Here is a 14,828-nt window from a genome sequence, read left to right on the forward strand (position 1 = left end):
CAAATGTCTTTACTCGCTAAGCCATTTCATTAGCCCCCAAGAGTTTGAATCAAGTCTATGATACTTAAGCCAATGATGGATAGATTCTAAGGTTATTGACAGAAGACAGTAGTACTTATAAAAATATTTTTAATTCTTTGTAAATCAATATCAAACAGGCAAGTTTCTGTGGTGGGGGTCCCAAGAGCATTGAGTGTCTTAATCATACATGGATTACAAGGCTGACAATTATTTTTCTTGAATAAAAAGGAACACTAGAAACTAATGTATAATGACTCTTTGACAAATAACCATCTTGAAATTCATCCACAGTGCCTTTTCAGAATATAGACAAACAGTATCAACTGAAGACCTTAACTCCCATAAAAAACTGCTGTCAGTAAAGAGCTCACATGTCTTGTAAATACACTGGTCATTTCTGAATCTCAAATTATTTCTTCACTTGAATTTGAAAAAAAGGGTCAGTTTCCTTAGCTAAAATTATCCTCGAGTGATTAATCTATTCAGTGTAACACAAATCTGGATTTCTGGCTTATTTGCCTATTGTAATCTCCTTTTTAAAATCCTCAATTTAAAATTCTATTAACACTCATTCCATAAATATTTGTGTGACAAAATTTGAGTAGCAGGAAACAGCATAATGTAAAATTACCAGGGTGGCTTGATGAAGGAGCGGATGACCCAAACAGCTGCAGCTGGGTGATGGTTTGTCCCATTGCCCAGTTTGGGGGTGGGAAAGAACAATGGAAACAGCCCCGCTTGCCAATAGCTTCCAGGAGTGCTTCACTAGACAGTCCACATGTTGCTGGGATGTAGAAATAGCCCAGTTAGTGATGGGGAATGAGGCTGGAAAGGTAGATATCTACCAAGGTGCCTAGTTGATGCTTCAATGGACAATATGGAAGATGTGTTTTGTGAATTTGACATTTTCAAAATTCATTAGAATAAAAATGTTTCTCATCTTCATGTATGTTTGGACTTATAAATAGTTTGCCATATAATTGAGATTTTGGACTGAGGCTGTTGGCTAGGAAAGGGGTGGTCTCTGGGAATAATTGCGATATGTGCAGATTGAGATTTCTCCTGAAAACTGGGGCATGTAGTCACCCCACTTATAAATGAATTCATTTAATAAAGATTTGGGGATCTTCTAAACATAAATCCACAGGATTGAAACCTAATGAGCTTAAAACCATTAGCAGGGAGCTTCTCAACATCTAATTCGACACTGGAAAGAGTTGGCATTGGCACTACAAGGGTTGGAGGCATATGGTTGTAAAGAGGGAGATGTTCACAAATTCACTAAGTGGCAACTTTACCTGGTTTAGGACAAACAGCTATCAAATATGTTTCAAATATAAGGTAAGGTTACTTTAAGATGCTTCCTAAACCTACAAGATTAATTATATTTCCTGTTATACACATAAATAGCAACAAACATTCATTTTTCCCCCCTTAACATTGAAGGAGTATCAAATCCCCACACTAAATATCACTTAAAGTGAAATATCTCATCCAGTTACTGAGAATGAATTCTTTTCATCTTCCCAAATAGGGCCATTTTGGTTTATGCACAGCGACAAAGCATAAGTCATAGGATAGCCTTCTAGCCTGCCGCCTTCCCTCCCTCCATCCTTTTTTTCCTCCCTTCTTGCTCCTCTCACTTTCTCTTTTTCTTTCTTTCTCTCAGTTGGTGGCATGAATACTAAATCAGAAGTTTTTCAACCCGTAGTCACCCTTAAACGCTGTACCTGCAGGCGCAGTGTCATGGGGGCAGGTGTGGTTGCTGAAGCCTGGCGTGTCTGGACTGTTTCCAGGAGTGGTGCTGATGGTACCTGGCTCCTGAGGTGCAGGACACAGTGTCTGTCCTAGTGATGGTAAGATGCAGTCCTTCCTCTCCTCCTCCCTAGGCTCCATCTGTGTCCAGATATCCTGCTCATCACACTGCCCACTGCTCTGTACTCTGACATCCTTGAAGTCTTCTTTCAGCACATGGCTTCTAACTCCTGCAGTGATGACCTGAACTGTTTACTTAAAGACCTGTTTTCTTCTTTCCAACAGTCTTTGTGAAGGGAAACTCCAATCAATCAATCAATCAATCAATCAATCAATCAATCAATCTCTCCTTCTCCTTCTCCTCCTCCTCCTCCTTCTTCCTTTCCTCCCTCCTTCTCGTGTGTGTGTGTGTGTGTGTGTGTGTGTGTGTGTGTGTGTGTGTGTTACAGCTTGACTCTTTCTCCTATGTGTTACACCTTGATTTTTTAAGAAAAGGTCTCTCATGGGAACCAGGACTCCCTGATTAGGCATGGGGGGTGGGGGGTGGGGGGTGGGGGGTTGCCAACAAAACCCCAGGGACCCTCCTGTCTTTATTTCCACAGCAATGGGATTACAAGCAAATACAACCTGCTTGACTTCTACATCAGAGCTAGGGGATCGAACTCAGCTCCTCATGCTTGTGCAGCAACCTCTTTATTGACTAGCTTCCCAGTCCCAAATGCTTTGTAGAGAAAGTGATTTTCTCTTCTATGATTTTCTCTTCTATGGTCAGAAGCAAGTGGACTCGGAAGCATTTGGGCTGATGCTCAGTGATCTAGGGAAAACATAATGACATGGCTCTGTTAAGTGAAGTAAAGGAACCTGATCTCCTGATGTCGTTCAGGAAGAGAAGGCTTCCTGAGAGGAAGCCCTGAGATCAGAGGCAGTCACAGCTTGGCCCCAGGTGCTGATTTTCCCTTGAGAACAGGTGGGTAAGCTGGTACACCCAAGAAAGGCAAAATGGCATACCCATGTGATAAGCTTGCCCCTCATTGCATTTTGCATATCACTGGGATATATATCCTATTATATGTGACTTAAAACATTTGCAACACTCTCTATAAAATAATCTCAAGATGTGAGTCAATCTAGTAGTTGTTTGATTTCTTCTCTGAAAAATACAGCACCTTTCCACTTCAATATCTCTCTATCTGTCCTTTATAGGTTGCTTTGTGTAGGTAAAAGATGAAGCACACATGGATATCCACCCTAGCCTTACCTCTGGTCTTGTGCAGTATCCAAACACATAGGCTGTCTTTCTGGAACATAGAGTGAGTCTGACTCTCCAACCTGATGCTGGCTCCTCTGTCAGCAGCCTCCCGCACCATCACTCTGCAAGTTCTATACAGAGAGGACTACATTATCTGTCCCCCACTGGGTTTGGCTTGTTTGGGCTGGCTCAGGTAGCTGAGCCAAAGGAAACTATCCTCTGCACAAGCCTTCCCAACACAGCAACTGGAACCTAGAGAATATGTCCCATAGCCCCTGTTGACCCCCACCCTCTGGATACTCCTTCTTATTGCTACGGTCTGTTTATCCTAGATTTTGCAGTGGCCTTTGCCTGTGATGCTACATCTCGACTTCTGGTGTAGTAGATTCGGTGAGTTAAGACAGTAAGTCTTTTCCTTGCTGAGACCACCTAAGAATATTGATTAGAGGAAAAGATCAAAAGTCGGCATGGTATTTGAAATGACACCACTTCTCTTTGAAAGGCTCCAATGAGCAGCAGGGAAGAGATAGAAAAGTAAAATCCCACCAGAGCACAGCAGACACACTTTATTTTATACTTAAAAACCTTTGCTGCCTTAGCATTTTCTTGTCTCCTTCTTGTTCTTTCACAGACCACGCTTTCTGCTTCCTCTCTGGATCTTGAATTTCCTTCCCCCTTCTTAACTCACTTCCTCCTACTTTTTTCTCATTGAACTTGTGAACCGCCAGAAGTTAGGAGGACAAGGTGGTCCCTTTTCTCCAAAATTATGAACTGAAGTGATGGCTGAGAGCAACTAATGGAAATGGCCATCGTTCCTACAGGCCACTTATGGCTCCTGGTACCCTTTGGTGACTCAAATGTTTGAAGATGACATCTTCTAGCTAATCAGAAGGGCCTGCACCCTAAATGCTGCCTTAATCTAATATTTGATCCATTTGGTTTAACAAGTGACCTGAAAGTTGTTGACTGTAGAAACAAGGGAAGGATCTTGAGGGAGTACAGAGGTATTGATCCCAAGCCACATCTCATTAATAGAAAATCCCAGTGCCCCCTATAGCCTTAAGACTGTGTAGGAGCACAGTCTTAAGACCTTCATGGGAGACAGAACACTGTATTTATGTAAGATGACCCATGACAATAATGCCATGTGGTCAATTAAAAAAATAAACTGCTTGCATTCCAGCTTCTATTAAAACTTATAATTTTGACATACTTCAAATATTTTCCACTTGAAACCACAGTGGGTAGTAACTTTGTGCCTTGCTTCTTTAAAAAAAAAATATTATGTCTAAGTTGGTAAAGGATTTTGCATACGCATTTACAATCATTGTTCTTCTTTGTATGCTGTGCTAGGGCTTGAACCTAGGGTCTCACTGGTGCTAAGAACATTCTGCACTATTGAGGTAAGCCGTTCTCATTAGAGTTTTTAGGCTACATGCCTAATTTTGAGTACAATATTTACACTCATAGAACAGTTCTAATATGATGCTGTGATCCCGGATCTTGGAACTACTTTGGAAGAACTCTGGTGTGTTGGTGCATGGGATAGTTTTGCCTTTCATATTATTCTGCAGAATTTGGTCCCAGAAGAGGTTCTAAGTATCAGAGAAAGTAATTGCTTTATTACACTCCAGGTATGTTAGTGAATTTCATATTGCAGCACTGTAAATAGTTTTAATACTTTCTTTGAGCAAAGCCTTCTCTAGACTTTGAAGCTGAAATGAATGTGTGTATAAAGTACAACCTTGGCCCTGAAGCGTATCACGCCATCTAGTAGGAGAAATAAGACACATCTACGTGAAAGGGTCTACTACTTTAACTCCATGGACTTAGACAAAAAGAGGAAGATCACACTTGGCAGGAGAGAATGAAGAATCCTTATGACTGTAAGAAGTAATCCAGGCTGGTAATGCTAGAACCACAAAGGAACATCCCACTGAAGTCTGTGTGACCCCAAGTACTATGTAAGTAGCTTTTGACATGCGCAATGACAAGTCATAAACAACAAGGATTTCATTCTGTCATTCCTCATAGGTATTCAGAGAAGCCTTTGAAACACCCTCTTCTCCATTCCATGACATGTGACTCAACCTCAGTAGGGTAGAGGGGCAGCTCTTCTAACTCTGGTCCATCTGCTCTTTTATTCTAAGTTTGTCATCCTCCAACTGCATCTCTGAGAACATTTCTCAAAGTTGTTCTTTCTGTATATTCTTCCTAAAGGTCATGACACCTGATTGACTGGCTTCAGCCATTACTTAATAGCAGAAAGCCCCTCCTCAACAATTCTCTATAGTAAGCTCTCCATCCTACTTCTCAGTCTCACGATACGTTTGCAATTAAAATCCAACTTGCTCAAATCTGACCCTTTCTAGTGATCTTTAGAACACCTGCAAACATCACAGCATACCCACTATCTCTGTGATCTCTTTAGTATCCTGGTTAATATTATATCAGTTTTCAAGTTTGGGCCCAGCTTCACAGAGGCTTCCAAGTTGAAATCTCTTAACTAGACCATTTCAAGGAACCCTATTCATCTCCTTACCTCTAACTTCAACCCACACTCTGAACCAATCTATGTTACCTTCTCAGAGCAAATGAATTAGTCATTTGTGTAACCAAAACTTTCAGTGGGTCTTGTTAGCTGGCAGATGCCAGATCGCCCCTGTTCCTTTTTGCCATGAACCTAATCTACATAGCAATTTTTGTCTCCTTGCACCATAAACCATACCCTCTACCTTTTCTCCCCCACTTCTTCTCCCCCCTCTCTCTGTCTCTCTCTGTGTCTCTGTCTCTGTCTCTCCATCTCCCTGTCAGACACAAACCCTCCCTGGTCTATTTACTGAAAATAGATATGAATTTACAGCCAGCAGAAATGTGGGTTATATAGTTTCCCTTGTGTTAAATACTCTCTTGTGCTCTGATTCATTGAAGCCTCGCAAAATCTTTATATCCACCCCAAATCATCACATCCAAAAAGGCTAGGCAGACTTTATTTATGTTTATTTTGGGGGCAGCATTAACCAGAATGTTCCCTTTTTGAAGGTAAGGTTAAGAAATTCAGTAAATCTGACTGTGTTTACAGTTTTTAATCTCTTTTACCAAAGGCTGAACTTCATCTTGATGCTCCAAAAGTGGGGGGCAGAAAAACTGCTAACTCTACAAGCTTTTAGACACTATTCAGCAGCATCTTCATGCAACAGTTTATATGGCAGAGGGTATGGGCAAAGAGGAGGAGAGTTTATCAATGGCTTTTCTTTCCTGTCAGCTCTGGAATTCTTGTTCAGACCAAAACTTCTCATCACTTAGCTAACAAGTAGCTAACGAGAGCATGGTATTTCAGAGTCTCATTCTTGATCTAGACTCTTCTTTCTCTCTACCAGGTTATTGCTTAGGTTTGGGGGGGGGGAAGACATACAGGCTACCAGAGTCTTTAATCCAGTCCCTTTCCATTTGATAGTGACTGGTGTCCTGGCACAGTGTATTAAATCTCTGTCTCAGAAAAAGGGGGACAAAGAAGAAAGAAATTTATAACCAACCCTCCAGCTTTATTTATCATTTACCCTGGGAAAGTACTGAGCTGATAACAAAGAAGGAGGTGGAGGGGGGAATGAAAGCCAAGCTATTTAAAGAGCAGGCTCTGAAACGTCAGAAACATAAACTAATGTTTCTAAATCAGAAAAGGGTGTGGAGCTAAAGACGTTAAAATTCCAATGCGGTATCTTAAGGAGTCTGGCTTTTAAATGAATGGACTATGCAGCCCTGTTTAATCAGACTCGGGGTTATTCCCAAGACCTGTTTCTGACTTCATGCCGTTGGTTGGAGTCACATTTTATCCATCTCCATTGTAGAGGCAGGGCAATGATAGGATCAGCTTTTGCCCGAAGTGAGACTGATAAAGAAAACACATTAAAATGATGAGAATTAATGGCAATGCCTTATCAAGGCCAGACCTTCCTGCCATTCTTTAGGCAAAATTTCCCTGAAATTTGGTTTTACATTAAAAAAAAATCTGCTTATGTTGTTGGATCAAATGCCCCAAATGCATAAAACCAGTAGTAGCCAGTAAAGGCGACAGACAAGGTTGACTACGTTTAACAAAGTGAAATAAAAAATAAGATTGGAAAATAAGAGTGCATTGTCTGATATTTCCCCTGAAATGACATATACTTGATCTACATATGTGATATCAGAATAATACAGTACGTGGATGCTGAAAGAACAATGGAAAGAACTGAGTAACTGCTATCTATCTAGTAAGCTTTATGTCTGAAAAATAAGACAGGTTTAATAAAGGTGTCTTTACACCCACATTATATTGCCAGTAGAGAGGAAACAGTGGACCGTCTATCTGCATCTACCTTCATTTTCTACAGAAAGTCCATAGAATAACTTAGTTAAAACACAGACACACAAGATTCCTCCATGATTAGCATTTTCTCATCACTTCTGTGCACCATTTACACATATCTACAGCAGAGCACTCCTTTCCAAAAGAATGAAACCATATCAAAAAATCAGAGGACTCTCATATTAGCCAATGACATTGAACAGTGCAGGTTTTGCATTAAGTTTAGTTATTTTCTTTTAGGGTGGCTTTTCCAAATAGAGATTTATTAAAGATGTTCTGTGGAGACCTGGTAAAACTAGAAAATTTCACTTCTGAACTTTTCATGCCTTCCTAAAGGTCATGGGCTGGCTCTGTGTGATTCTCCTTGCAGGCCCACATTCAATTGGCAACTGAGGAAATGCTTTTTGAGGATGGTAAAAGGCTCTGGTTTTCATTAAATGGTTTTGAACTCTGAGGCTGCAAGTCTTGACTCTGCATTTACCCTTTGCTTTGCACATAATTCAATTTGAGTGGCAACATGATTATCTTCTCTTCCCCAACATGCGTGGGTGCATACCTGTTTCCCCCTGTGCCTGCTGGCGTATCTTTATCGGCTGAGTCCATTTGAGCAAAAAGATCTCAAACTTCCTTATTCTGCCCTTTCTCTTAGCCTTATGCTTCGGCTCTACATAGTGATGCTAGACAAGGAAAAAGACAGGAAACCAAAAAGTGGTTAGGAACACAGTCCAAGCAAGCTGTAGAAAAGGAAAGCAGAGTTGGCTGAAATCCAAAGGTCAAATGTATCCAGATTTCTTATAGAAAAGGAATTCTCAAACCTGCTAAACAGTGCCTTGAAGTGCATTTACAATCCTAGACTACCCTAACGAAGCACTAATATTGTCATTTTCATATTTTTCAGAAGCACAGTTAAATTGGTTCATTTTTTCAATGTTATCTGTCATCAGACAAGGTCATATGTTTTTACATAAGTACTTTGGATCAAAATGACAAGATAAAGCACATGCGCGCGCGCGCACACACACACACACACACACACACACACACACACACACCTTGACACACGCACGCACTCACGCAAGCACACATGCATGCACGCACACACAAAAACCTTACAAGGTACTTTCCTTCAATTTCTGAGATTTTTCTCAGAAAGAAAAATGCAAAGCAGCCTCTGTTTACTTTTGTATGCAATTCCATGTGAGCTGACACAAACATGCAGCATTCTTTTCCTTACTTCACTTTCCTAAGGACTCTGAGTTATATTAGAATTTTAGGGCTCCTAACTGGACTACAGGGTGACTCAGTACAATGATAAATTGTGACACAATCTTATAAAACAAGATTGGTGTGTTCAGATAGAAGGCTTCCTCATTTCTAAGCCAGTGTTAAAATGGTAGAGCAACCGGTGTTATGAAAACAACAACAACAACAACAACAAACTAATGTCTATTTACTCTATTTAAGACCCAGGTCTTCCACTGAGCTCATACCACTTTATACTGAAAATATATACACATGTTCTGTCTATCTTCTTCATCTCTCTGGTGTAAAGAATAAATAAAACAGTTTTGACCCTTAAAGACCTGTTTAACATGTCATCATCCTCTGTATTCTATTTGGGGGTAAAACAATCCCCAAACAAAATATGAACATGCATAGTCATGGGTATTCCATTGCATTGCACTGCACTACCCTCAAAATGCTCCTAGAAAGGAAAAAGTCTGGAGTTTGTGTAAAGGAGACTTAGAGGTGGTTCCAATGCCTTATTATGGAGGTGCCTGAAACAATGTTGAGAGAGGTTAATGATTTTCCCTGAGCTCCAGGACAACGTGATGCTGTAAATGGAGGGAAGAAAAATCATCATGTTTGGAGCATCATTTTAGGCTTTTTGGTACCTTTTAACCCATCCCAGTATTCTCAACACTTTAATATCACAGAAACCGCCATTTCATTTTATATGTAGATGACTTCAGTACAGTTCAAGGGCACAGACCTGAATAGTGGCAACATTTTATAGCCAATGCGCATAGTTCTGATATCATATTAGAATGTAAAATTTCTTAATGCAACTTAGGTTACAGTATATGAGCATTAAAATTATTAAATGGCCGGGCGTTGGTGGCGCACGCCTTTAATCCCAGCACTCGGGAGGCAGAGCCAGGCGGATCTCTGTGAGTTCAAGGCTTGCCTGGGCTACCAAGTGAGTTCCAGGAAAGGCGCAAAGCTACACAGAGAAACCCTGTCTCGAAAAACCAAAAAAAAAAAAAAATATTAAATGTGGATCTTATTGGTACCAGTAACATTAACATTACTCACAATTCTGCTACAGAGAAACAAGGTAGGTAGGTCCTGAAATGTTTTCAAAGGAAAGAAGTCATTCTAAGAAAAATGTCCTTAAAATGCCCCCAAATCATTTTTATTCAACCATAAATATGACTAAACAAAACTGAGGGTTATAATAGCAAAATTTTCAAACCATTGATCAAAATGATGCCCTATTTTTCCAGGCAGGTGATGGCATCATAGCAAAGAAAGAGATCCGATTTATATCTGGGATATTGAAAATAAAAATGAAGATTTGCTGAAGCATTCCCTCAGCCAGGCAGTGGTCTCATTCAGAACGAATGCTCTGGCCTACTGTTGGAAAAGGGGGATGGGCAGGCCTCATGTCACCTGCTCCTGTACTTGTCTCCCATTGTCCTGAACCAGGGCCTTCAGTTTATCCATCCCTCCATTAGCCAAAAATCCAGTTGATATCAACTCATGGATATTAATGGATTTTTCAGAACCTCTCAACATAGTAACTGACTCTCAGTATGCTGAAAGAGTGGTAAAAAGCAGCTCACAGTCCGGCCTGAGCCCAAGCACATGGATCTCCACCTCTAGATGGGTAAATGGTGCTCCAATTTTATAAATGACCACATTCTGTAACCTAAACAAATTTCCCACTAAGGGAAGCTGGATGCTAGGATGACTGTGGCTTAAGTTTTGGTTTTACTCAATTACTGGGCAAGCCCCAATGAAACATTTCACTATTAGGATAAGAATTTATACTGTATCAAGCTGATAATAGAAAAATAAATAAATACATTTTAAAAAGGGAGGCTGGCTAGCAATATGTAGGTAGATACATGGTGGCTTTCATTCTTATTGTTTCAGAATTTTAAAACTTATAAAGAAATAACAGCTGAACATTTGTCTATCTCCCAGAATATCAAAGCACAAACAAGAGAACTCACCCCTAGTATATACTCAATGCTTTTCAAATGCGGCCAAAGTTTCCTTAAGAAAGCATGCTCCAGTAAATTAACAAAGGCAACTGATCTGCCACTATGATTAAAACTTTGCCATAGTTACCATTTCATGTGAACACTAGGCTGAATAACCAGGAAGACAGGATAAGAAATGTGAGAGACTCAGCTTCCTTTTGATTATATTTTCAAAAAGAAAAATCAGGTGAAGAAACAGAACAGTATCTTCTCTCCAAACTGAGATAGCTTTAAATGGAGCAAGAATAGCAAGGACCCCGAGGCCAGCCTAAGAACTGCCCTTCCTGGTCAAAGCATGGGAATTACGGAGCTGAGGAGGGAGTGAAAAGCAACCAAGCATTCTTCTCAGCACGAGGCTAAGTTCCAGGACTCTGTCTTTTGCAAGGTTCCCTGGCTCTATTGGAAGAATACAGGCTCTTTGGGAATCTGGCCATATTAAGATAAACAAAACGGGTCCATGGGCAAAACAAATCCAAAGAGCCCATTTCACTGGTTATATCCACAAATCCCAGTACCTTGAGGCTGAGGCAGGAAGATTGTGACATCATGGAGAACCTGAGCTATTACGTAAAGATATTTTGTCTCAAAACAACCACAAAGCAAAGCAAAAACAAACAAACAAAGCAAACAAACAGACCAACCAACAAACAAAAAAAACCTAATAGTCAAAATCAGTGAGTGAAGTCAGGAAGATTCTACTGGGTGCTGTATAGAAATAAGTAAGAAGGGGTGAGGAGAAAGTTCTCCAAAGGGTGTCGTAAATCTACAACTCACACAATTTGGGATTTGCAAATCAGACCAGACAACAGAGTATGGTCCCTGAGGCAAAAGGTTGCTATGGACCATGTTCTCCTCTCCTCTAGTCTCTACTGTAACTGTGCCCGCTCCCCCGCCCCCCCCCCCCAGACTACTTTGGGTGGAACTTCAAAGGCATATGAGCATCCCTAGGACAATTACTGCATTGTGATTGTTTACACATCTACTCCACTTGGAGGAGTATTTATGCCATCGCATCAGTATATAATACGTTATAGACATAGACAACTAAACAAAACAGGGAATGAATGAACACATGGCCAAGTCAACAAAAGACCTCAAAAGGGTTACTCTTGCCTGAAATCCATAGTGACATTTTAGTTTAAAAAAATAATAAAACATAAAAGCCTAGCACAGAATGCCTTATATCACATAAGGTCAGTTCTGGGTATCCCAGAAAAGCCAAAAATAGGCCAGAGGGCTCTTTAGGGTTCCAGATAAATCTTGTTTGCCAAAGATTTCTTCTGAAAAATAGCTTCATATCCCCTCGGGAGGTTAAACTGACTTTTTCCTCTGGGAATCCAACAGGCACTAGTTGAGGCTCCATGGATTGTGATATTATCACAGATAAGGGCAGTTAGGTTCTTGATGGCCCACCAGAATTTCGAACCTGACCTTCTGTGCTTGGCCAGCATGATCTATTTTAGGATGCCTTAGTATTCTTAATCATATTTCCTTTTCAATGAAAAATAAAATTTACAGCTTTTGATGACAGTGATATGAGTTTAAAACTCAGCTCAAGGACTTTTTCTTTGATGCTGTATACCTTTACTATCTGAGCCTTGGGGCTGGCACTGTTGGCTTCAGATGGAAATATATCAACTGAGATGCGTCTGGATAGATACATCTACCAAATAGATATTCAAAAAATAGTGGTTTTAAAGATGCCTTAAGTGGGCAGGAGGATGTCTCAAAAGATACAGTACTTGGTTTGAAAGCATGAGGACCTGAGTTGCAATCCATAGCAGCCATGTAAAAAGCTGGGCAGTCCTGTGCATTTGTAATCCCAGTGCTGGGAAGGTGGAATCAGGAGGATCTCTGGAACTTGCTGGCAAACCAGTCGAAACTAACCTGTGAGCTCCAGGTTCAGTGAGAGATTCTGCCTCAAAAAAGGTGGAGAGCAATAGAAGACACCTGATGGTAATCTCTGGCTGTTACATACGCACATACCCCAATTAGAAAGCGGGGGGGGGGGGGCATGGAAAGAAAGCAACTGTTTAAAAGCCAACAGTTGTGTCGACTTGATACTCAATGCGATGGGCATGACGTTGTGGAGCATCTTCATGACTTTAAAGTATTTTTTCCCCTCTTCTTTCACTTTAGTGACGAGAATGGGAGGAAATAGATTTACTCTCTCAGAATGGTGTTTGATATTTACATCTTAGTTGCAAAATTGTATTAAGAGTTATCTTCCAGGAAAGTAGTTGTCACTCTAAACAGTGATGTCATTTTGTTAATGTCATACTGCTACCGCAGGAAACCTAGTCGCATGGAGTAGTTCTCTTTTCTTGACATATGATTCTAGATTCTACTAGTTTTAAGAAAGTACCTGGGGCTGGAGAGATGGATCAGCAGTTAAGAACACTTGCTGGTCTTGTGGAAGACATAGGTCCAGTTCCCAGTAGTCAGATCATGGCTCACAACCATATGTAACTACAATTTTTTAAAGGATCTGATGCCCTCTTCTGGCGTCCATGTGCACTAGACATGCACATGATGCAAATACACAGGCAAAATGCGTATACACACACACACACACACACACACACACACACACACACACACACACACACACAAGGATCTTCAAGAAAAGTACCTGATAGTAAGTGGAACCCATTAAGGAAGTCATGGGTTTTTTTTTTGTTGTTGTTGTTTAAAAAAAAATTGCAGGAAATACAAAAGTCCCACCCCATCCAGCACATTCTCAGCAAGGCAGCAGTGGTTCTAGAACCCAGCAATGATGGTGATACCACTCAGTGTAGATTCACCTGGTTTTTCTGTTCCTTCAATGCTTTACCCACGCTCACCTGAACCTATTTGTGACCTAAGATATGGCAACCAAGGTATTGTACATTCTAAACATAAAACACGAATATAAAATAATTGAAATGGCAAATAATTAAAAGTTAAGTTGCATATTAGTCTGGGATCTGATAGAGACACCTGTGGATCTAACTTTGCTGAGACCAAATATCTGCCTTACAAAAGAAGCTTGAGGTAAGGACAACGAGGTACTGCTATACAACACAAAGCCACACAATAGGCTGTGTCTGATTTTTAAAAACCAATATAATTTTCATGACTAAACAAATACCCAAGATGTGGGACCAGCATTTTTTCTTCATGTCTGTGCAGTTCTTAGTATACACTAAAATCACAGGATAACCCTTCCTGAAAGTCACTCTCTGTTGCAATTGCAGCCTTGCAGAAACACGTGCCTCAGGTCAGATTGGAATACCCTGCTTAAAGTTGGCCAGTGGCTGAGCAGATAAATGTGATATGGGCTCTTTCATTACATTCTGTCTAGATAGCTGCAGGAAAGAAGGAAGCAAACACTGAGAGTGGGCTTTGCAAAGTCATGCAGAACCGTAATTTACTCTACACTTAAACTGTTTTTTGCTTGAAATTAAAATATGATTATATTATTCCCCCTCCTTTTTTTTTTACTTTCTCCAATCCTCCCCATGTACCTCTCTTAAGTTCATGGCCTCAGTATTTTTTTTTTATTTTTACAGACCCCTCCACACACACTTCTACTCATCAATATATAAATTAAATATGCTCAGTCTGTGTCAGGTCGTTTTGGGATTGAGAATTTATCAGATAATTGGTGGGATCTTTCCTGAGGAATAAAATTTTCTCCTCCTTTCAGCATTCCTTAGTTGCCTGTAGTTCGCTGTCTAAGGTTGGGGTTCTGTGAGATGCCCCCCTCCCATGGTGACATGTCTGTCGGTGTTATCCTTGTTCAAGTCTTGTTTAGGTAGCCATGTTGTTGAAACCTCACAACTTCAACAGTGAAAAGCATGGCACAATAATCCTAGGGATGCAATCATGATGCTCATCTCTTGGCAATTGGCAAGAGCTCTCTAATTGAACTGAACGCAAGTACAGCAAGAGGGAAATACGCCTGATTCTGGAAACACAGCCAACTGCCTGGGTGAGTGAAGTCACAGGTCTTGGAGAGAACCTACAACCACCTTTTTTTTTTTTTTTGGGTTTTTCGAGACAGGGTTTCTCTGTGTAGCTTTGCGCCTTTCCTGGAGCTCACTTGGTAGCCCAGGCTGGCCTCGAACTCACAGAGATCCGCCTGGCTCTGCCTCCCGAGTGCTGGGATTAAAGGCGTGCGCCACCACCGCCCGGCTACAACCAC

General features: G+C 40.7%; 1 protein-coding gene and 1 long non-coding RNA gene across 17 annotated transcripts in view; both read right to left on the reverse strand.

The window, feature by feature from the left end:
* Positions 1-14,828, reverse strand: part of Slc8a1 (solute carrier family 8 member A1) — a 358,680-nt gene that overhangs the window by 188,016 nt on the left and 155,836 nt on the right. The gene's annotated exons all lie outside the window — the stretch shown is intronic.
* LOC143270246 (uncharacterized) overlaps positions 13,331-14,828 on the reverse strand; it is a 35,374-nt gene continuing 33,876 nt past the window's right edge. The window contains exon 2 of the long non-coding RNA XR_013047374.1: positions 13,331-14,655. This is a non-coding gene — a long non-coding RNA (uncharacterized LOC143270246). The remainder of the gene's footprint in view (positions 14,656-14,828) is intronic.

Source organism: Peromyscus maniculatus, chromosome 22, assembly GCF_049852395.1.
Source record: "Peromyscus maniculatus bairdii isolate BWxNUB_F1_BW_parent chromosome 22, HU_Pman_BW_mat_3.1, whole genome shotgun sequence".
Taxonomy (NCBI): Eukaryota; Metazoa; Chordata; class Mammalia; order Rodentia; family Cricetidae; genus Peromyscus; species Peromyscus maniculatus.